The sequence below is a fragment of the Chelon labrosus genome (assembly GCF_963514085.1).
Source record: "Chelon labrosus genome assembly, chromosome: 16".
Taxonomy (NCBI): Eukaryota; Metazoa; Chordata; class Actinopteri; order Mugiliformes; family Mugilidae; genus Chelon; species Chelon labrosus.
In genome coordinates, this window is record NC_140349.1 from 14,500,404 (window position 1) to 14,522,586 (window position 22,183).

Below are 22,183 nucleotides of genomic sequence, written 5' to 3' on the forward strand. Positions count from 1 at the left end.
TGACATCAAAGTTCTATGGGTGAGTAAATGATCGTATTTTATGCCAGAAATAAGGTCCAGGTTGTAAAAAACTGTAGTTCCCCTTTAAAAATATAGGAATGTATATGTTTATTTTCTGAATATCTCCTTTTCCCCTATATCACACAAAATCTGTTTATTAGGACACTTAGGAATTAAGTTGAGTATTTTCTTATATTAACACTTGAGAGATACAAAAACGATTGAAGATGGACGAGAAAAAAAGATTTCCTCACCGTGCGACCTCACATTTAACTCCCCTTTATCATCAAAGGCAAAGCTGAAGTCCCCTTTTCAGCACCATGAAACAGCGCTACAAACTGGAGTGAGCTCAACAGAGTCAAATGAATCAACAAAAGTGTGTCCTGTTCCCAAAGACACAACAGTTTGTGCTGCAGAAATACATCAAAGAGCAATTCTTCAAAAGCAGCGGAGGCCGTGGGGGGAGAAACGGGCAACGGTTTGACCAGAGCTCCCCTCTGACTGATCACTGCAGACGACAGTGATTGGAGCCTCTGGGGCCACGCTTCAAGGAACAAGCCATGCTGAAAAAGTTCACTGGGCCCCTATCTGTGTGTGTGCATTGAGGGGATGACAGGGACCACACAAAAACCCCTGTCAGGTCATGTGACCGAGGCGGGGATAAATGGCACTTTTTGGTTGGTTAGAAGGAAGTCATAGAAACAGGTCTATAGTTCTATTGTCAAACTGTGAAGCCTGTATGTGTGTGTGTGTGTGTGGGGTTGTGTTGGAGGAGGCGGTGTAGCACAGGGAGGGGACCAGCACAGCATTCTTCATTCACAAGCACAAAAAAAAAACAAAAAAAAAACGCCTCCATCATAAAGTGACCTTGACTACTCTAGCAGAACGGCGAGAGCATCCACCTACCGTCACTTCTAAAGCTCACTACATAGCCCCCTCTCACTCCAAGTGGGTGTATTCAGGGAAGGCAAACAACCACATAAACATAATCTCCTTTTGTCTATTAAAAGCACCGGCGCAGTTCAGGTTATGAAACTGGGCCTTCACTGAACAAAAAAAAAAAGAAAAAAAACCCAAACAGAACAGATATAAGTTCCAATACCACTCTAAACCATGCACCTTGAGGGGAAATCAATTCTTCTCTTCCACATACTTTGCTCATCCAAACTGTGCCATTAAAAATTACAAAAGCAGAAGCTGGGTAATCAAACGTCTTTTCGCAAAAGAAGAAATTCTTAAAATCTCAGCAGCTTCAGTTTTAACCAGCCTCTGCAGTTCCATTTCTGCAGAGTTTAGCAATAAAAGCCTGTAATTCCACTTCCTCATGATGCTAAAATTACACCCCAGACGGCAGGGAAGAAAAAAAAAAAAAGACAAAACGCACCAGACAAAAGGTTATTATGGAAAAGATGAACGCTCAACCACAAGCAGTGCACACAGGCGAGAGACAACAGACGTACAGTAACACAGCCTTTTCCATTCTCCTCTGTGGGGTTACTCATTCATAAAACACAGACAGCGGTTATCGCTTCCCGGCTAACTCAATACAGCTCTCGAGAGCGATTTCATCCCTTTACGGGATTATCGCTGCTCACGATGAAGGCAGCGTTGGTACGGCCTCTGCGCACTGAATGAACACCAAAAAGCCAGGTGCTGTGGGAAGTTACTTGTACGCACAGGATCCCACGAAGCTGCAAATAGAGCCGTGCACTCTGCCGACCAGGAATGAGCTACGTGTAATTCTCAGAATAGAGCAGTGGGGATTATGCAAGAACAATGCTGTGGCTAAAGGCTTAGTTTCACTCATTTTACGGAGAAAAGAGGACTGTACTGCCCAAGAGCACGGGCAGTATGGCAGTGGTATGCTAATTACTGCGCGTGTTAAGCTCCATGTGTCCCGCCGCCCACCTTGCAAAGCGTAATGAATGAACACAGATGGATGGATAGTAAGCAGGATGGAAAATAAAGGCATGGTTTTATACCATTTATCAATTAAACCTTTTAATTTGACTGTTTAAAACTTAAAAAAGTGACAGGAGAACTAAAGACAACAAAACTATGCCTCTAAAACTAAAAATATGTTTTTAATTTTCTGGGCTCCAACCCTCATTTAACTACCGATGCAGACGTCCCCTACTTCACCTGTAAAATCTGCTGAGGCTTCACATTTCCACATCACATTGCTTCACCTTGCACACTGGACCACACCAAACTAGGGGTGATATTACAAAGTCCTTATTGTAAATGGACCTCTTAATGTACGGACACACCAAAATGACATCAATCAAGCACCGGCAACAAAGGCCGACCGAGACGTTGCCTGACATTGCTCGCGTCTGGACCAAAAAGCTGTCCTTGAACACACCACATAGACTACAGCCAATGGCCAGCTGGCACGTAAGTTCTGTTTTACTCTATATTTGTCGATCAAAAGGCTAAACCAGAAGAGCTACTATAAGCAGGGAGGCAGGAGTCTAGAAAGCATACAGCGCTGGCCTCTCCTGAAATCATTCTGATCGGTTGCTCAGCATTTTATTCGTTCTAGATGACCATGTCATTGTAAATATAAAACGAGAAGCGTTTATGTGTGCCATTCCGTCACTTCTGTTTCTCTTTTCATGCACTGGTTTGCCAAGTTCATCAGCCAATCAGAGAGATCTCTCTGACCGACACGCTCCGGCACCAATTAAACATGTTGAAACCGCTGGAAAGCTGCTGACAGGGGTCCGACTAGTATCAACGGTGGCGGATATGATACAAAAAGCTAGGGCCTTAAAACTTTTCCCTTCAAACACATGAAAGTGAAAACAGCCTTCAAGCGTCAAACTCTGCACACACATCATTGTCTACAGTGAAGCTCAAACATCCAAGCGAAGCAGCAATAAACACATTTGAGTCAAGGGAGAAGATTTAAATTAAACTTGAGAAAAAGTGTGAAACAGCAAATTAACTCCTATTGTTTGTTATTCGTATAGATCTAGACACTGATTTAATAACTTGGATTCTTGACATGGATGATGTGAAAAAGATTTAAAAAGATGTTTTAATGTACAAAGATCGGCCACATTAAAACCACTGACAGGAGAAGTAAATAACCTTGATCCAATGTTCTGCTGGGAAACTGGCATTCATGTGGATGTTACTTAGACATGTACCACCCACCTAGACCAGACCAGGCACCCCCACCCCATAGCAATGACACTCCTTGATGGCAGCAGCCATCCCCAGCTGGATGCAGCCTGACACAGACACAAACGGTTTAGGAACAACTCAAAAAAACACGAAGAACACCACAAGGTGTTGACCTGGCCTCCAAATTCACTAGATCCCAAACTGATCAAGCATCTGCGGGATGATCCACAGAGAACCCTCTCCTCAACTCCTAGGACCCAAAGGCCCCCACTAACAACAGGACACCCTCAGAAGCCCTATATCCATTCTCTGATAAGTCACAAGGGAGACCTCCGCAATATTAGAAGGTGGTCATAATGTTACGCCTGATCTGTGTAAGTGGCAACAGACTTCATTAAACTGATAGATGTGTGTGTGTTCCACTATAAAAGCATTACTGATGACTAGAAAGCTTTTGCAGACCTGCTTTGTTGCATTAAAGGAGCTTAAGTCCCTCTGCTCACAGCACTGGCAGGGATGGCATGTGCTGCACTGAGTTAAATGGGATGTGAAGGATTGGGCATCCCGGGTCAGGGAATTTCCATTGCAAATGATTGCTGAGCCACTGAGGCCAGGCTTTCATTTCGCTCAGCGTTTAGACAAACATATACAACTGGGAATGCTTTCAGACGCTATCAGGGCGACCCATACAGTTATTTACACAGGAAGACGATAAATATTCTACCCGAGTGTTTGCAATGCGCCGCAAAGTTTTCCCACGAAACTTTGATGGCATGTTTGTTGAACTTATTCGTGCCCCTCAGAACTCATTGCGGTGATGGTTATTCAGCATCATGTCACATTACATTACAAAATAAACGTAATTACATTAAACGTAATTTTGTAATAATGTAGTGAAAGGCATTTGGACATGCAATAATACCCTGCACTACTGCAACTACTTGTCTAATTGAATAAATCCGTTTCCTGTTCCAAAAATATAAGCAGCAATTTTTCTTCGTCTCTGACTCATTCTGGTTAGTTTAGTTGTTTTCGTTTCTGCCCATTCTGGCTGTGAAAAGCTTGTCATGCGGTGCGCCATGGTTGTGTCATTCGCTAATGTAATGTGGAGAGAAATTAGGAGCACTTGCTTTGATGCAATAGAGCTCCCTGCTGCTCCCTGCGAACACTGCAGAGCCGTTGCCACTTGAATGAGATGACATGAAGGTATGAATAGAAATAAACCGCGAGGCACTCATTCAGTCATTAGTGTTGGGGCTGAGGCAACAATAACATCAGCGATACATCAGTAGGGCTCGCTAAGATTAAAAATGATTGCTTGAGTTGAGTGCAACATGCAAAAAAAAATAAAAATCCACCGACAGTACGTAAAAATCATCTTGCAGTCTTTGTGGTCATAGTCGGCCTGATGCATTTAGCTTCTCGCAGGTTTTGTTGTGGAATCACACTACACTTCTATGTGACATTTCACTGCAATCGATAACTTGCCACGAACCGCCACTGCAACGCTGTGCACGTCATATACATCTCTTAATGGAAACACGGTCTCCACTTAGCTAAATTCAATAGCTCAGAGGATTACCACCGCCACTGAAGCATGTAATAACCAAAAGGTCATATCATCATCACCATAACTCAACAAACCATAATCCGCCGCTGCCTCTTTAATGGCTTTTAAAGTGTGTCAAGGCCCGAATCGCCCGCCACCAATCACGTATTTAATGAACGTGCCCTCCACTGAAGTGCCAGTTTGCCAGTCATTCTGCCCAGCTCTGAACGCTCTATCCCCTGTTGGGTTGCGTTAGCCTAGATCGAGATGTGTGCGAAGAGCCCGAGAACATTTGGGATTGATTCACGGCTATTTTTACTTGTCCTACTTGAACTAAATGGTTCAGAGGAAGAAGTCAGGCACTGAAAAGGCTTATTGAACTCCTAAAAAAAAAAAAAAAAAATAAATCATTGGAAAGCTAAATGGTGGTGGGAGAGTGGCTGCTTTAGTGTAGAGCTTTCAGAGAGAATAAAAACAGGTTTTAATAGCAGTGAAGAATAAGCTATGGACTCCATCCTCCATCCACTGGTCTATTATTTATGTATAGACTGCTGGTATTCTAAAGGGAGACAATTAGCACGGTGCGAAAGATGAATGCACTCACACATCAGACAGGTTTAATAAAAGGTAAGGTTAAATAAGAGGTCTGAAGTGACCTTGCACCCTCGTGAGCGCGCCGCACACAGAAACAGAATTTCCTCCGGAGCCTGCACAACACAGGACTGCTGCAGCACGCATACAGTACGCCGGAGCAAAAGTTGCTCCCCTTATTAAACCATAACTCTGGAGAGATCCCAAGCCCTCGACAACACTGATTACCTTAGCATATAGCGAACAGGCCGCTGTTCAACGTTGCTGGCGCTACAATTATGTTAGCACTGATGACTATCATCACAAGCGTAATAAGTGCTCTACGGGAGCACTGACATTATGGAAGATGGTTATGGGCTCTCGTGTGGAAATCTTCCGCTGCCAGCTCTCTGTGGTATAGAGTCGGGCTAACATGCAAACACGCAGAGAACCCGAGGAGAACGCTCTGAAGAAGCTGCGCCGTGTATGCGGTCTAGGTGCCGTGAAAGGATCCACAGTCACTTCACAGATCGGCCATCTACTCGCTGTGACTGGCACAAGTGAGTGGGAACAAAGGAGTCACTGTGGCTGTCACACACACTCCTCGTTACACTCACCCTTTGCCCTGCCAGCTGTCTCTCCGTCCCCCTCCCACAGCACCCCCACCCCCCCAGCTGTGGCTATATATCAAGCAACCTTTAATTCCATGCCTGCACACACACCTAAAAGCACACATGTCCTGGGTGGCTTCAGGACCTGTTTTTTTTTTTTCCCCCACAACACTCGTTTTCCCTCCCCGCTGCGTGCTCTTTGCCCATGTGCCATGCTGACTGACTGCACTGTTGGTGGCACAATGTTATTCACGAGCCTCCAACGGCTCATCAGCATCACACCGCTGCACACAGCCACAACACACGTGCTCATGCCTGCTACAAATCGCACGGTGCCGATTTTCGGAATATTTTCCACTTTTCTTTCGAGTTGCGTCTCACAGATTATTGCTCCTTTGCTTTTGTCTGCAGTTTGTTTGCCCAACCTCCACATCATGCTACGCCCTTTCACCACGACTCCCTCCCACCGCAATTCCCTCCCCTGTCCAGACAGATGCCCCCATCACCCTTTAATTTGCTAACCCCTCGGCTCTGTCCTCAGCTTGCCACTCTGCGCTGCTTTACTATTATTTATTTATCCCCCACGCCTTTTTTTTTTTTTTTAACCATATGCTACACCCATGTGCTCCCCTCCCCTCCCCTTCCCTCCCTATATTTACCCATTCGCAAGCCTCAGCCCTGCCTGGTCAGTCACAAGCCGGTGCCAGCTCAGGCCTCCACCCTAGCTGTGCGGTGACTGGCCACTGCTAAAACACTTTCATCCATTCCGCATGCCCGGCCCCGAGTCCCACAGAAGCCATCCAGTGGGGCTTTGCTCGTGGCTGCCTTATTATTGTCAAGTTATACAGTTAAATTTGTGGGTGGGGGCTTTGCTTGTGGTACAGCGGCAGCTCAAGCTGAAACGAGGCTGGCTATTTTTGGACTGGGGTATCGGATTCAAAGCGCTTCATTTTTGCCTTTTATGGGTTAATTGCGTGTAGCCCACATTTATGTGAAACCAAAAAAGACAGGGGGGAGAAAGAGGGGAAAGACAAACACCAGTGGAGGGCATTCCTCAGGCCAGACTCTCATTGCTGCGGGTACGATGTCATTGGAATGACGTAATTGGTGCATAGCTCCACGCCATACATCTATTCATTAAGTGCATGAGAACAGGAACAGCAGGCTTTTACTTGTCAGCCTGCATTTTATGCTTAAAGTATGAATGCAGATGCATCAAGTTGTGCCTTCACATGTTGACCTTTCTCGTCGCTCTTTCTGTAAACAGGAAATGGATAACTTCACATGCAGGAAGTCGGCAGGAAGTGGCTCACCTTCCACCTTCAGTTCAGATGTGGGGCTCGCTTCACCCTGTAAAATATTTGAGTCCAAACCACGGTTGATCTTCTTGGAATTAGTTGCCACCTTAAACCCCTGCTAGTCTGTATGTAACAAACTTAGAGAAAGTCCTGCATCCGGTAGCTCTCCCATCATTTTAAAAGTGCCCTTGGTATTTCCTGTGTCTTTCTTCTGCTGTGCTGTCCGGCACAAGAAAAGGCAGCCAGACAAGTCAGATGCGCACGCACACAAAAATACACGGGGTGTTAAGCTTCCCCTCCAGACAACAAAAGAACAGACACTGCAACAAGCCCTGAAGGCAACATTAAACCCAGCTTGTCTGCCACTACAATACCCCTCTTCTCTCAATGGAGAGCCGTGCTGAGCCCAACCGAGCTGAGCTGTATTCATGTTATTCTCCGGTCCGTCGTGGCTGGAGCTAAGATAAGGGCTAAGAGGAGTGACGATGTGTGACATCCACAGGAAATGGAAAAACTCTGATGTGCAGCCAGAGCAGACGAGCCATGGTGACACAGGGTGAGGCAGGTGGTTTACAGATGGAGGATCTGCTCAGGCCACAAATGGCAACAGAATATCGAGCTCAACACAATGGTTCCATTGAGTGTGAGAGACCCGAAGCACTCTGTGAGGTTTATTCTCAAACGGCAGGAAAACCTGTATGTTTAGACACAACAACAGAGTTGGCAGGAATGACAAGAAACTCAGATAAGTACGAAACAGAAAGAAGAACTGTCTTCGCAGGGCACTGCTCTACTTTTTACAATGTTGTATAAAGTGGGCTGTAAACTGAGCCAGCAATTACTCAACTCACGGCCTCATAAGGCAAAAAAATAAAAAAATAAAAAAATGGGTAAATAAAGTTTTTATGGTGTGTTTTTGAACACGTATTTGTATTTCTGGTACACTTGATGAACAGAACAGTCTCGCAAATTAACTAAAAACTATTCAATTCATCGCTTCAAGTTTAAACATTGCTCCTTGCACAGAGTAACAAAACATTTGGACCTGGTATTCATGAGGATGTTACTTAGACATGTGCCACCCACCTAGACCAGACCAGGACCCCCCACTCCATAGCAATGACACTCCTTGATGGCAGCAGCCATCCCCAGCAGGATGCAACCTTTTAGGAACAACTAAAAAAACAGTTCACTAGATCCCAAACTTATCTAGACCCCCCCCCCCCCCCCCCCCCCCACCCCCCCAATCCATAGGATCCAAAGGCCCCCACTAACAACATTCTGTTGCCAGACACCACAGGACACCCTCAGAAGGCCCATGTCCATTCTCTGATGAGTCACAACTGTTTTTGAGGGACAACAGAGACCTACACAATATTAGGAAGGTGGTCATAATGTTATGTCTGATCGGGGTATATGAGCCATCCATGAGCCGTTTACTTAAGCTTGTCAAAGAGCTTCACCTGTTGCCTTGATGTTCCCTGACGGCATCACCGTACGCCCGAATGAAGGTTCACCGAGCTTAAGAGTTCCTCATGCAGTGGTTGTTTTCCAGATAAAGCAGCCAGCTTCAGATCACATTTTCTTGTTGCCAACAAGTGTTGAAAGGTGCCACCAGGGTGTGAGAGTGATTATGGCTCGTTTTTACTGGCTGGTGAGAGCCAGCAGAAACTCACCTCAGGCTGCCGCTGAGCTCTACAGTGGCAGCAAAAGAGACGGTCGCTAGAGCAAGTGGATCTATTCCAGATGCTGCTGGTCAACGTGTGGGCAGCGAGGGTCAGGAACTGGCCAATATGCATGAGCTGTTTGAATGGAAAGCCCTGGTGAGAACATGAGGGTGGTAGAAAACAGAGAAGAGAATGAAAGAAAACAAGATGAAGACTCAAACACAGACTGTTAGAGCAAAAGTAAAGGGGAAAGAGGGAAATATCCACGTGTTCTGTTTTCCGAACGTCCTTCTGCATTTTGATTTATTCAGCGATAACTCCTGCATAAAGCAACACACCTTCAATCCGAGGCTTGCCTTCCCCAGCCAGAGAGAACGAGCTGGTGACCTTGGCATGTTATGAGAGGCCCTCCGCTCCTCTCAATCTCCTCTCTCTGGAGCTGGCCTTGACTAGTCTAATGAAAAACTCTGCGGCTGCCTGTTGACATCGCAGAGGCCCGCGCTGTGACAGAACGGGTCCAAATCCTTCATCTCAGCCCGTGCACTAATTAGCGCGTACATTTAGCTGTACGTCGTCGCACCTTTTCCTTGAACTCTATACTCTCAGTTTAACAGGAGATGACTTGAAATGCTGCAGCCGTGAGCAAACGAGCGGGGAAAGCACCAAAGAGAACTACAATCTAAAAATGTGTTCGCTGACACGGTTCACCCGTGTCTTCTCAACACACGCGGTGTCTTTGCTTCACTTCCAGACGCGGCAGGGAATAAATTAAGGCTCAACAGAGATGTTTTCGAACAAATACACAAATCAAAGAAAATTCAGAGTCTACAATCATTGCTCAAATTTACTCTTAAAAAAAAAAAAAAGAGAACGAAAAAGAGAGAAGCCCAAGGAAAAGACTGAACTGGCTGGCAATTAAGTGTAAGGGTAATACAAAACACAAGTTCCTCGGGAAACAGTGACGCAGATGACGGTTCTGAGATGGATATGTTGACCCTGACATGAAATAAATATAGATAAGACTACGGTCAATAGAATTAAATGTGTTATTCTTGGGACTTTGATTTAAATTCTTTGCCATTTGTTATATTTTTAACGACAGCGTAGCCTTGAAGACTGCCTGAACCTTCCCTCGCCCACAAAATATTTGTGAGGGAAAGACAATCTCAAGTCACTCGGCAAAGATCTGCCAGGCCGATCAAATCATTTGGGGGGGGGGGGCTTTGTGAGGTGATGGACAGAAGAGTGACAACTTAGTGCCAGAGAAAATTCAGTTCTGGTTCATAACAATTATTTTCTGAAAAGAATTGAGTCAGACTCATATTCTGATAAGAGAGTCTGACTGCTCCAGGCTAATGATATTATCAATTGTGGGCAATCCCTTCAAGGAAAGTCTTTATGTGTCCTGTCTTTAGGACATGGCTCTGCAATTACGGTAAAAACAAGTCCACTGTTTTGAGTGACTGGACCCGAGTGGCTAATGTTGGAGTTGGAGCTAATAAAGGTTAGACAGCGGTGTAGATGGTGCGTAGAAGGCAGAAAGAATGTTAATATTCTGTGCGTGTCTGGCCACCGAGATGAGGAAATGCGTTTTCGACCAGTCGCAGTCGTTACAGTCTGCGTCGCCGCAGAATGTTGTTACGTTTCTGGGAAGGTGCATGTACGGCATAGATCCGATGCAGAAGTATATATGCTTAAAATGCCTAGTGCTGAAAGTAAAAGGAGAAATAGGAATGGAGTGCACCAACTGTAATAGTCAGATCCCTGGTGGACAGCATAAAAAAAAAGCATTAAAATCAATGAAGCAGAAACAAAAACATACCAGACGTATATGTATTCTATACGTTCCTTCTCCATGTCGAAACTCGAAGGCTCTCACAGCACCCAAATCTTGCAGACAGTTCAGTCAAGCACGATTAAGATGTAAGCATTTGAATCATTTCAACTGATCATATTGAAACTGACCTAAGCTTCCAGTCACAGCCACTGTTTATACAACTTTCAGCTCCTCAACAGACATGATATTTGAAAGTGGCGGGGTTCCTATTTAACAAGTTTACACTGGATCAAAGACAAATAAATCCACCAGTAACTGTCAGTTCTTTCGATAAGACCGTTTCCCTTTATGTGCACTCCACTCCCTCTACTTTTTTTTATTGTTGAGGGAAGTGAATCTCATTTCCTTGTTTGGGTTGTTCTATATTTTGGCACTCGCATATTGCAGCGGCAGGACAAATGCTTTGACCTTCCAGCCTCACGCCCATTATCTGGGTGTAAGTTAGTGTGCGGCTCACAACAACTTGTTCACAAGCTCACTGAAAACCGCTTTCCTCTGTAAAGTTAACATCGAACAGAAACCTAATTACCACAAACCTCCATTAACTAATGATTTCGTATTTATATAGATACCAAAAGTTTCACTTTAATGAGAGCAGCGCAGAAATCTGGGGCATCTCCACTGACTCGCACTAAAGACGGAAGTAGGCGACACTTTCGGCGAAAGCGCACATCGGACGCTCTAAAGAGATTCACTGTCACACTTCTGATCTCTTCCGAACCTCCGAGATCACGGAGGGATTCAACAATGGCCTCTGTGTGTGTGTGTGTGTGTGTGTGTGTGCGCCTGATTGAGCATTTGGAGAACACATCTTCAAAGACGGTCAAAAAGAGGCAACAAGGATATGCAGCTGGATGAATCCGCGGATGCACGTGTCGAGGGATGCATCAGTGTATGGGTGGATGGCCGCATGTAACGATGGACACGTGGGGGAGCGTGACAGCAACCCTCCGTATGTGGACAGAAACAGAAAGATCATGCGATGACCCGTACAATTAAAGACCACCCAAAGGGCTCAGAGACATACACAACACACACACACACACAAGGGAAAAGCTATAATTAGGTTACAGCTGAACAAAACTTGGGTTTAGCACCTGGGTCACACTGACACACCAGCATGCAGCTACTGCGAAAGTGACGCAGGCGAGCCTCGCAGAAAAATAACAACTGACACAGCAGCACGGCGCTGAAATTCTGCAAATCTCTGCAGCACGTGCGCACATGTGCCATAAATCATACACTGTGTGATGTTAACACCCATGACGCATATGCACGATCCCGCTACAGCAACTGCATTGAGTGTAGTAAGCCCACTCACAGCTGGGCCATCCTTCCAAAGTACCCAACTCTAAAGACATCTAAAGCCTCTCACACAGCTGGATACACCAGACCATTTTTTTTCTTCTTTTTTATTGGGTCAGTGGGCTCTGAGGCTGAGAGGCTCTTAGCCGAGAGAGATGCTAAATACCACAAACACAGACGTATACACAGTAAAAGAGCGGCCTAACTTCTCACTCAGTATTTGCTGAGCTCTGCCGCAGTACCACAGCTGGAATGCAGCGGGCAGAGCGAGCGCGCAGAGGGACCCGTATCAGTTTCTGGGTCATCTAGGGCTGCTTCACGCCGCATGAAGTCTAGACTCGGACTGAAAAACTCACCCGAGGATGCTTTCTGATTCATATGCTAAGAATGGACGGACTCAGCGCCCCGAGCAAAAATAAATAATGCATAGTTAAAGAAACATAGGTCAAAATGCATTCATGAGTGTATTGCTTTATGCAACCGCTAAGACGGTTATGTACTGCTTTTTGTAAAGAAGAATTTGCCTGGAGGAAACAATCGGTACTTATGAGATCTCTTCTCACCCCCCTATGTCTGTTTGGTTGTCTGGCACCTTCCCATCGCACCTTCAGTACCTGCATGCTGTTTTAATTAACTTCCTACCATGGGGAGCAATTATGCAAGGGAACATTCATCTAATTTGGAGCTGCAAATTAATCTACCCTCAAGCTGCAGAGCGACAGGCGTACCAGCATGTGCTGCAAGCGAGGATACTGGCAGATACATATATTTTTTCCCCCATAAGCCGTCTCGATGGCTGCACAAAAAAAGTGACAGGCCGGTGACAACTTGAGGAAGTTTTCCACATGACTTTAATGCTGCAATTTTGAGCTTTTAGGTGAAAAAAAGGGGGAAATGAGTTCACTTAGATGGACAGATAGCTGGGCCAGGCATACTTCAAGGAGAAAACAATTTACATACCTCCATTTCCCTCTGGGAGCGAGAACAGAGAGCGAGAAAGTAGGGAGAGACGAGGGGGTGTGCCTTCATGTGAGAGTGGGCAAATGAGAGGAAAGTGCAAGAGATGGGGATAGCGAGAGAGAGATGTGCGAGAAAGCAAGTGTAAGTAAGAGAGTAAGCTAATGAGATTGCCTGCAAGGGTGGGGTGGGGTGGGGCGGGGCAGAGGGGCTGTCAGACGGGAGGAGTAAATTGGCAAGGTTGCACTTCGGGAGGTGGTGATAGGATGCCAAACAGTAGGCAGTGTCAAAAAGACACACACACACAAGGATCTCACGTGTACGATGCAACACAGTAAGCAGGAAACATCCACTCCCAAAACATACTCCGAGCCTTTCCATCTCGACCTCTTTCCACTAATCTGATTTCCTGGGATTATATTACAGTATTTAAAACAAAAGACCAAACCACTCATGTTTAATTCCATCAGTTTATTCGGCTCACGACTTCAAGTCAGTGCTGCTGTACTTCAGCTTTCTCAGTTTTCCTTAACTCCATTTATATCGCCGATTTTTAAAGACCCCGCGGGGGTAAGGAAATATTTATTCGGGCCAGCTAAAAAACAAGGTTTGCTGTGGCTAATAAAACTTGTTTTCGCGTGTGTGCGCATTCTTTTTGACATACAGGACCCTCAGGTGGCCGTTAAACTGAAATCGGACGCTTCTGGCACACTTCGGTTATGGAGTTGGAAAGCTACCGGCCAGAGCTGAGCACACACTAAACTTCACATGCTGATTTAGTGGGAGAGCGAGCTGAAGGTAGCAGTTTGTGAACGGTCTTCCTTGACTGCTAAATATGTGCCAGACCTGCATTTAAAACCAAACATCAGTCTTTACATCACCATCAACCACAGACAGTGTGCTCATATAAGCCAAAACATCACGATGCAACACAAAATCATTAAGTATCCCTGATAGAAGGTCAGATTTCATACTAAATAACATACTATATCCTCACGGACAAAGAAGCCGCTCCAACTTACTACTTTGATGACATTCCCGTGACAGCTCTTAAAGTGAAAACTGCCACCACAAACATCCCTTATAGCCATATTCTTAAGATCTGCCCGCATGACTGTGTCGGAGACATGACTGCACACGTCCCTGGGCTTTCTGGTTTGGGGTTATGTTTGTCTGTGTTCACTGGCGAGTTGACGCGATGACTCGGACGTGCATCACAACAGGAATGTCTTTAGCGGCTAATGCCGCACGTAAACAGGCTCTCACACCATCAGACGTCACCCAGAGGGCCCAGGGACCGAGGGGAGAATCTCACCGGCAACTGTGAGAGCAAGAGCCGGTGTAATAGTTTCACATAGCTACCAAGTCATCAGTGATGAAGGAATAATGAAACTGCTCCACAATCAGGGGCCCTTTAAGGACACAGATGGAACCACAGTGATGTCACTCAGTGTTCAGAGAACAGAGTTTGGCTTCTGCCTGTTGCCATCTTGATTTGCTTGAAACCAGAAGTATCTGGTCAAGAGAGAGGAGCTGGGGAGGAGCGACGGGTGGATAAGACTGAGAGCGTGAAGATGGCTCGTCAATCACTCCGCACCGGACGTATCAACAGAGCCAAGTGCGCCAACAAATATACCTCTCCTTTTCAGACCTGGCAACAACACCTATCCTGGAACCAGAGAAACATTCATTCATTCATCTTCTGTAACCGCTTGTTCCTGTTAAGGGTCGCGGGGTCTGCTGGAGCCTATCTCAGCTGTCAACGGGCGACAGGTGGGGTACACCCTGGACAGGTCTCCAGTCTATCGTAGGGCTAACACAGAGAGACAGACAACCACTCACACCTACGGCCAATTTAGAATCACCAATGAACCTAACCTAGCACGTCTTTGGACTGGGGGAGGAAGCCTGAGTACCCGGAGAGAACCCACGCAGACACAGGGAGAACACGCAAACTCCACACAGAAAGGCCCCAGTCGGCCCATGGATTCGAACCCGGAACAAAACGTATGAGAGGGGCTGCGTTCATTTTAAAAGTAGGAGACAACACTTCAAATTGTTGTAAAGTATTTCCCTGCAGAGGAAACAGAGTGATGGATCCGTGGTGGCACGTATGAGTCCGTATAAATCACAGTTATACTGCGGATTTGGTCTAATTCACATGCGTGTTTATATTTATTCGTCACTTCGGAGCAATTTCTAACTATTTTCCCGTGTACTTTCAGTCACGGCATGAGGAGTTGTTACTAGTAACATGGGTTGGTGAGAAGGAGCAACAAGTGGTGCGCAGTCAAACAATGTCAGCATTGGTTTCTTTTAATTCAGTTAAGACAAATGTATTTTTTTTCCAGATTAGCTGAGATGCTCAACAACGCTGTGATGTAATGACAGGTAAGTGCAGAGGGAAGAAGTATGAGCGGCACACTTCTGGTAAAAACAAAGATCTAATGCAGGATTCCTCTGATAGACAGTTGTTGCATGACAAATCTAAGGACTCCTGCAACAACCAGCAAGACAACAAAGAAGAAGAGAGTTAACACTGACGTTATTAAATCAAGGTAGAAGAAAAAACTGTTTCAACCCAAAGCCATGGACTATACAGCATATCCTGAGGGGTTGCCTCTGTTTTTAGGGAGTCACAAGACACAAAAGTTTGGGAAACAATAGTCAAATGTATGTTTCGGGGGTTAAATGAAAACTTGGTTTTAAGAGAATGAGGGGTATTTTGGTGCATCTTTGTTTCTGACCTTAGCAGAGAGTGATCAGAGGCTGCGGAGCTTTTCTCTCTTCTCCCATCTAATCACAGGCCCAATGTGTGGCCAGCAGGCTGGGCTGGAGTTAAACACCGCACACCCATTAAAGCAGCTCTTTAATTAGCAATACAGGGGGAACGGATGCTTCTATAAACGTACACCACTTTTTATTTTTATCTTTATCTTTTTGCATCAAGCGAACAAGCATGCACTTCAACAAAGAAGCCGGGGAGCACCAACCTCGTCGTCTCCTCCTGTCTGTCTGCTGCAAACACGCAACTTGCAGCGTCCACCGTGCACTTGTTTCAGAAACCAGAACTAAAGGAGCACCACGCCGGCTGAATTTCGGTGGCCGTTTAATTTATTCACCGCAGCTGCACGTTGTCTGCGAAAGCGGAGCGAGCGAGCGGCGGTGCCTCTACTAGACACGGCATGTCAATGAAAAAAAAAAAAAGACAACAAGACAGAGAGGGAGAGAGAGAGAGAGAGAGAGAGAGAGAGAGAAAAGAACAGCGCCCAAAGCCGCTGACGCCACTTCGCAAAGTAGCGACAGGCAGACGGAGAGATGTCGGCTGGAAAGGGAGAGGGGACGAGAAAGAAACACACGGGATTTATCTCGCTACGGCGGAACAGACGCTCGCCGAGGCAGAGCCAAGCGAACCCCTCTCTCTAAAAAAAAATAAATAAATAAATAAATAAAACAACGCGAACCCTGAACATGTAGCGTGAAATCAAACGCGGAGGAAGTCCAGATGAAATCAGGCAACATTTCTGCAAGGAAAAAATAGAAAACGTGCTTTGACAAACCTGACGAGGAGAGGACACTTCTTCCACTAAAGCGCTGATGTCCGGAGTTTGTGTGTGTGTTGTGAATGTGTGTGTCACTCATTGGTGTTTTCTCCCTCCCTCCCTCTCTCTCTCTCTCTCTCTCTCTCTCTCTCTCTCGTCTCTCTCTCTCTCTCCTCTACCGTAGAGATAGTGCTGATGTTTCCACTTCCTCTTTTCTTCTGCCGTCTGCTGGCTGGCTCGGTGATGCCAGACAAGAAAAAGATGCATGAATGCATGAATGCATGAGAGCAGAGCTGCACTCGAGGAGCCACTGCTCGCATTTCTGCAGATTTAACAAATAAATAAAAAACATAAATAAATAAAAATAAATCACTTGTTTTAACTCCGATCTCAAGTTTATACTGTGGGACTTGGTGCGCATTGGAAACCGAGTGAAAACGTCCAAAAATCACTGATATATCAGTTAAAAGAATGAGTTAAAAGTAGTTAACACCATCTTATTTGGCCGAAGCCTTTTCCACTTGCTTGCGCAGAGAGTTACATTTGGTTGCTCATGCAGACAGAATACACCTATCAGGCACAACATTAAAACCATTGACAGGAGAAGAAAATAACACTGACCATCTTGTTACAATAAAAATGTTCTGCTGGAAAACCTTTGGATCTGGCATTGGTGTGAATGTTACTTAGACACGTACCACCCACCTAGACCAGACCAGGCACCCCCACCCCATAGCAATGACACTCCTTGATGGCAGCAGCCATCCCCAGCAGGATGCAGCCTGACGCAGACACACACACAAAAATGGTTTAGGAGCAACTCAAAAAACGTAAAAAGCAGCAGAAGGTGTTGACCTGGCCTTCAAATTCCTTAGCTGATCAAGTATCTGTGGGATGATCCACAGAGGCCCCTCTCCTCAACCCACAGACACCGCAGGACACCCTCAGAAGGCCCATGTTTTAGAGGCACAAGGGAGACCTACACAATATTACAAAGGTGGTCGTAATGTTATTGCTGATCGGTGTATGTGTTGTTGTTGTTTTGTTTCTTTAAAAAAAAAAAAAGAAAGAAAGAAAGAAAGAAAAAACTGCATGATGGATCAGTGGCAGGACATGTCCATGACACCAGTCCCATTTACACTGGAACAAAGAACGCTTTGTCAAATTTACATCTATATTCATATCAGTTACAGCATGATGTGTTCAGCTGTATCAAGTACACATGCGTTCCTGGAAAAAGGTCTTCTTGACTTATTTATTTGGATCACTGCTCTGTATTCCTCATAATTCACGACAACTTTATTTGTTGAGGGATTCAGAGTGCTCCATATGAGACGTAAAATGGCATTAAGACACAAATTAAGATAAGAAAAAAAGACTGGTAACATAGAAGAAGACTAACACGATATGAAGAATCTGGGCTCACGGAAATGTTCAAAGTGTTTCCCTGCAGAGAAAACACAGCGTGATTGATCTGTGGTGACACATGGCAACCCGTACAAGTCTCAGTGACAGGGGATTTGTTTCTTAGGGAAGGTGTTGCCACATTTGCATATGCATTTATATGCATTCACCCTTTTTAGCAATCATCCCAGCGTGAAGCGATGAGTTGTCACGTATATGTCACATATTAAGTATATATGTGTTTTCCTTTATAAAACAAAGGTGTGTTCTTCTTGTCTTATTTTATTTTGTCAGTTGCTCTATATTCCTGATAATTAATGACGATAATGATGATATTCATTAGCATCTCCAAAATTTAGAGTGCTCTACCTAAGATATGAAATGGCATCAAGACTCGAGGGATTCAAAAAGAGAAGAAACTAATAAGCTAAGTAGAAACTGTGCTCAAAATGAAATGTTGGGAGCTGTAATATTTTTTTTTTCTCCATTTGTTCACATCTTTCCTTTGTATTACCCGTCATTTGGTGATGCTGCTTTCCATTTTTATGCTCCGTTCGTCTTTGCAGAGGATCCAAGAGGAGCTAAAAAACAATATTGAATATGTTTAATAAAGTAAAGTATTTAACTACCCATTCTTAGTCTTCGGTTGTAATTTTGGACAATATTTTCATGTTTTGCAATGTGCTTAATAATCGTAACCTTTGACTCTAACTCTCAATATTGAAAGTGACGTTGACAATGACAAAACACATCATCCTTCTCGAGGACAATAAATACATTTTAATAAAGGTAGAGTTAGAGGACAAACACTGCGCATTTAGGTTTTGGTTCCGATCTTGGCGAATACTTGAACAGCAGCCCGACAGATGCGACAGTCTTACCAAATGTAAACTTTCGAAATGAAGGGGATTTATAAAATATGAGATCTGAAGAAAAAAAACTACCTCAAACACTGAGTTCACAAAAGCATATCTGCCTCCTGTCTTGCGGGATGCAAACAGGAACAATGATCTCAATAATTCATGGTTATTGAACGCTCCCCGGCCTCCCAGGGAAGGAGGGGGACTGTGACCTTCTAATGTTCCCTTAGGTTGGGAACTATTCTGATACGGCTCAGCAGGAGTTCTATACAACATAATGTTAGAGTTTCATAGGATTTCACTGGTGCGGCATTTCTGGGCCACATGAGGCCACTTGCCTTTTAATTTTGTCGGTAATTACCCGCTGATTGTGATGTCGAGCCCAGGGTGTGTGTGTGTTTGTTTGTTGTGGGAGGGGGGCGAACCAACTGTATCGCAGACAGACCTGCAGCTCATCCTTGTCTCCACTCAGCAGGAGCAGCAGGAGGAGGATTAATACAGCAGCCCCGCTCGTCCTGGTAAATAATCTGGAGCGACACAGGCGGCAGAAATCTCCCCATCCCTCTTTTTGTTTGTTTTTCTCTCCCCGAAAAACACAGGAAGGCGAAGCTCGGCCCGTTTAAATGACAGCCCGTGTCCTCGGCTGAATTGCTAATTTGACTGCATAAGGGGGCCGTGAAGGAGAGCACGCCTGATCCAAAAATAAAAGGAAGCACGCTCATTATTTCATGTGTTTTCAGGACTTGTCAAGAAGAGACTGCTGAAAATATAAAGACTACATTTAGTTTTTTTTTAGACTGAATTAGACTGATGTAGACTCAAATACTTTGTAAACACCACTTTACACCAGTTGTCTTGATTTATTCATTGCACAATCCTTTTAGGGAAGCCTGGAAAACAACCAACCAAAAAAAACAGTATTTTGTCTGTCAGTGTAATTTGCATCGCATGCGGCGACTTTTGCAAACCTGACTTCAACGCCAGAGTGTTAAATCTCACAGAGCTCAGAGAGGAAGCAATCCCTTTATCCGAGACAGCCAAGAGGCAGCCCATATGGTTGAAAAGCACCGCGTGATGCATTCAATGAACTGCAGGCTCGCAATGCAGCACGACGGGCCCCCCTGCATCTGATAAAATGCAGAGTCACTCTCGTAAGCGTCCTTTTACCTGCCGGCGTAGCTCACTTCGATTTGAACATGTTCTGTTTCTCAAACAGCGTCTGAACCTCTGTTTGTCTGCACAGCTGGCGTGAAAGATGGTATCACTCTACCAAAACACACAGGCGCCTTGTTCTGCAGCGGCTTTCCCTTTTGGAAAACACGGTTATTATTCATGAGGTGAGAGCAGCGCTGTAAAGATTTAATTGTTGTAGTTTTTTTTCAGTCAATATAGACATTAGGTTTTTTGTTCTCGAGGCCCCTGTGCTTCAGCATCTTCAATCTGAAATCAAATAATGAGCACTGCGTTGGAGTTGCCAAGTCTGGGTTTTGATTTGAGTCGTTTTGCACGAATATAGAAATACAACGCTGCTCTCAAAGGTTAGGGGTTCAAAACATGTTGTAATTCCACCGGAGGCCACACATGTCCAAACCATAACACACCCATCGCCATGTCTGACAGATCAAATGGTGCTTTGTGCCATGAGCCGAACTTTTTTTCCCTACTTTCCTCTTTTAAATATTTCGGCAGAGGTTGATTTTTGTTTTGTCTGTCCGCAGGACTTCATTCCAGGCGTCCACCAGTTTGATTTTTTTTACAACCCGGGCCTTTCTGATCTGGGTTTTTAGTCTTCTGCGGTATGTGGTTCAGCTCTATTTCCGCGCGAGTCCGACAGATGTGTAAAATCATTTTAACCTCATATTCAGTTTAAAGTAGCACAAGGACGACAAATCAGATGTTTAAACTGAGGAACTTGATTGTTCGTGCTCGTGGTGGAGTCCAGTTTTAAAGGGAAATGTTGCTCATTCTTGCTTGTTATAGGATTTCAGCTGCTCAACAGTTCGAGGCCTCCTTTGTTCATCTTGGTCAGTTGAGCACCCAGAATCTTTTTCTGATGCTGACCTTTGACCTCTACCCTGATAACAAGCCGTTTGGTCTCTTTGTACTTAAGACTGGGAGACTCGGCGTCTATGATTTGTGATCAATAAGGCCACGGCACAGTTTTCCACTTCGCTTCAGCTCAGATGAGCTCTGACCGGAGAAGGCAGAAGGGCTTTCCTAATTTTGTCCTTTTCTTTGCTTGGTAGAGGTTCAACTGTCATTTGTGAACGGAGCGACAAACCATGTTCACTCACGATGGTTTTCAGAAGTGTTCCCGAGGCCGTTTAGTAATTTCCACGACAGAAACGTGCTTTTTTTAATGCGGGGTTGCCTGAGGGCTCGAAGGTCACGACCATTCAGACCATCCCTTTGCCTACAAAGACCTCTCCAGACTATCTGAATCTTTAGATGATGTTATGTACTATAGGTGCATGCATCCATCTTTAGTAGTGAAAGTCTCTTTTCCCCTTTCACTCAATCATGTGTTACTGGCTGACCTGTCCAGGGTGTACCCCGCCCCCCATGACCCTCCAGAGGACAAGCAGTTACAGAAAATGAATGAATGAATAAATGGATGTAACTGACTTGTTGTCAGTTAAACTGATAAACCATGAGACGTCCTATCAGGTGTTCTTTTAGCGTGACACAACCTTTCGAATATTCCCAGTTTTCAAAAAAAATTTAATGTTTTCTTTGTACTGTTTTCAATTAAATATAGGGTTTAAATCATTTGCAATCATCGCATTGTGTTTACTTCGTTTGCACGGTGTCACAACCTTTTTTAAAAATAAAAATAAATAATTTTCTTTAGACCGCTGCCAAGGAATAATGTGGCCCTGTATCCGAGAGAGGATTATTGAATCACTGTGCAGCAATGAAAAGGTTTTGGTGCGCCACACAAAATGATTTTCCGCTCATCCACTTGTCCCCCATGTTCAGCCGGATTGTTAGCCGTGTCTGTAGTGGCTCCCTTTCTACAATCCCCCCCCCCCCTTTATTACCTTCACTTGTGCGGTCACGTTTTCACTCAGACATCTCAATATAAACAGCATTCAACACCGGGCCATGTGTGAGCTCTTTTTGTGCGTGAACCCAGTGCTCACAAAAGAAACATTCAGTAGCCAAGTGTCCAATTACAAATAAACCCCCTGCAATTTGAGCACCGCGTGTTCAACACACCGTTCTTTCAGCACTGATATTATTATATTGAAGGGGCTGAGCATGAAGAACACAAAAAAAACGTCCAAACGCGTCCAGCCAGGGCTGCGCGTCGAGGCAATCAGCCCGAGTCGACCGTGGCGCTCAGCCTGACCCGTCCCTTGTCCAAGAAGACAGAGTGCTTCAATAAAGACTCCTCACTGACCAAATTCTCTCTCTACGTGGCACAACCTCCCTCTGAGCTGCTTCTGAG

The 22,183-nt window shown here is 45.0% G+C and overlaps 1 protein-coding gene across 1 annotated transcript in view; it reads right to left on the minus strand.

Moving 5' to 3' along the window:
• Nucleotides 1–16,547, minus strand: part of elmo1 (engulfment and cell motility 1 (ced-12 homolog, C. elegans)) — a 104,490-nt gene extending 87,943 nt beyond the window's left edge. The window contains exon 1 of the mRNA XM_084563821.1: nt 16,487–16,547. The gene's annotated coding sequence lies outside the window, so the exon portion shown is untranslated. The remainder of the gene's footprint in view (nt 1–16,486) is intronic.
• Between the last annotated feature and the right edge of the window lie 5,636 nt (nt 16,548–22,183).